Raw genomic sequence first — 2,417 nt, 5'->3', positions numbered from 1 at the left:
AATACCTTGTTTTTAGGTGTCCCCAAAAGAAATGATCACCGGGCGCGAGGTCAGGGGAAGTTGGTGGCCATTTTACGTCATAGTTGATGCCGGGGGGGGGGGGGACTTCCATTGACGAGTGGATACTATGCGCGACCATGGGGTCTCGAAAAGCACCCTAAACACGTTTTTTCCATATTCTGAAAATGCACTACTCTTGGCAAGTATTCCCTGAAAAGAACCCCTAAACAAGTACAGCAATATTTTATTGATTATAGATACCCTTCTTTTCATTATTTTTGTGTTTTTGACACCCTTATCACCAGGGGCGTCGATCCATTTTTCAGATGGGGGGGGGGGGCAAGATCATGAATCAACGTTCCGATGGCGCTCGATCACACAAAAAGCAAAACTCTCCTCCCACATACAAAGGTGTATATATATATATTTATATGACTCATGAAAAAGAGTCACATATCTCACCTACAAATTAATGCCAGCGCGAAGCGCGAGCTGAATTTTTTTTAGTATACTGACGTGAAAACAGGAAAAGGTTCCTGCTTAGGACTGTTTGTAGTAACTCATAAGGAGGATAGATGCATGTATCTCACTACACAGATAATTCGAGTGCCGAGAACGAGCTGAAACTTCTTTATATATTCTGACCTGAAAGCTTGATATTCTAAGCATTTTTGGTACCAATGACTAAGATCAGGCGCGGATCCAGGAGGGGGCCGAGCCGGCCCCAGCCCCCCCTATTTTTTGATAACCTGAAAAAAGTGTACTCTTGATAGAAACTACGAAAAACAGAAAGAAAAGTAAGAAAGAGGTATTATACCCATGATGTGTAATTTACAGCCTCGTATCGGCCGGCCCGACCCCGAAAGGAAACAAGAAAAAGGTGAGGGGAAAAATTGGAAAATAGACTTTATATAAAAATTTTCGCTACCGTTTCGTGCTCGCATTGCCTGTGTAATGAATCCCATTCAAGAGGATTAAATGACACTTCCGAAATCAAATTGCACGCAATATTTTAGCTCGAACATCAAGCTTTCATTATTTTGTTTGATTTACACAAATTGTTGTATCAAAATTTTCAGCTCGCGCTCGCATTGTTTGAGATACCTGTTCTGTTTGGAAATTCTTTCCAAAATTTGCCAAAATGCTCCTTTATCATGTCAGTATATCAAAAAATTAAGCTCGTGCTTCGCGTTCGCATTTAATTGTTTAAGACACACAGTTTGTTCTTTATTTAAATAAACGCGCTTAGACTAGTTTTCAGGTCAGAATATCAAAAATTTTGAGCTCGCGCTTTGCACTCTCATTATTTAATTGGTGATACTTGTATCCTCTTCATTAATCACTAAAAAAGTCCTAATTGAGTCTCTCTTCGCGTTACTATAATAAAATTTCGGCTCGCGCTTCGCGCTCGCATTGTTTAGTTGGATACTTTTCTTTGTTCATGATTATAAAAACTGCTTATAAATATAGAATCTTCAGCTCTAAGGACATAAAATATCAAAGAATTATAGCTCGCGCTTCGCGCTCGCATTATAAGGCCATTATGAGATACTTTATCTTGTTTATACATTAAAACTAACATATACTTAAAACTTCAGTCTTTAGCTAGGACTACCCCCTGAAAAACCAACAACAAAAAATTAGATTATAGCGGCCATGGAAAAATGTTGATGAAAATATTTTTTCGGCCCCCCCTATTGGCGAAAGCTGGATCCGCCCCTGAAGATGGGTATCTAAAAGAACAGTAGATGCGAGCGCGGAGCGCGAGCTGAAAATTTTGATATTTCGATCTGAAAAAGACAGTTTAATGGACGTTGTTTTATAAAGAACAATTAGGTATATACCCAACAAAAGATTATTGAAAATCAAAGCGGGAGTTCTGTTGACGTTTAGAACTGAAAACGGGACATTCTATTCACCTATTTAATCATGAAAAGTATGGGTTTTTGCTAAATAAATGATGCGAGCGCGAAGCGCGAGCTGAAAATTTTTATATTCCTATCTAAAAAGCAGACATTTTGAGCACAATCTTGAATAAAGAACGAGTTGGTATCTCAATCTCGCTTGCTGATTTCTGTGTAACATTACAATCTTATTTTATTTTTACACATCAGCGGAATTATTGGGGGGCAAACGATATGTTTGCCCCCCCAATATTTCCATTGGTGGGGCGATCGCCCCCCTGCCCCCCCCAAGATCGACGCCTCTGCTTATCACGTTGCATAAGTGTCCTATCTTGAAAAAGATATCCTTTTTACTTTTTTTTTGGTCGCGCATGGTATCCACCCGTCAATGTAAGTGCCCCCCCCCCGGGAGTTGAGGATAGCCTCTTGTCGAGGCCCTGGCGGCTGCTTCCCGAGCGAAGCAAGGGATATCCTAATTCGCTTCGCGAAATAGGCCTGGCGAGCGCCCGGGGG

This window comes from Lytechinus variegatus, chromosome 3, assembly GCF_018143015.1.
Source record: "Lytechinus variegatus isolate NC3 chromosome 3, Lvar_3.0, whole genome shotgun sequence".
Taxonomy (NCBI): Eukaryota; Metazoa; Echinodermata; class Echinoidea; order Temnopleuroida; family Toxopneustidae; genus Lytechinus; species Lytechinus variegatus.
The sequence above is the reverse complement of the archived record's forward strand: the minus strand, read 5'-3'. Positions refer to the sequence as shown.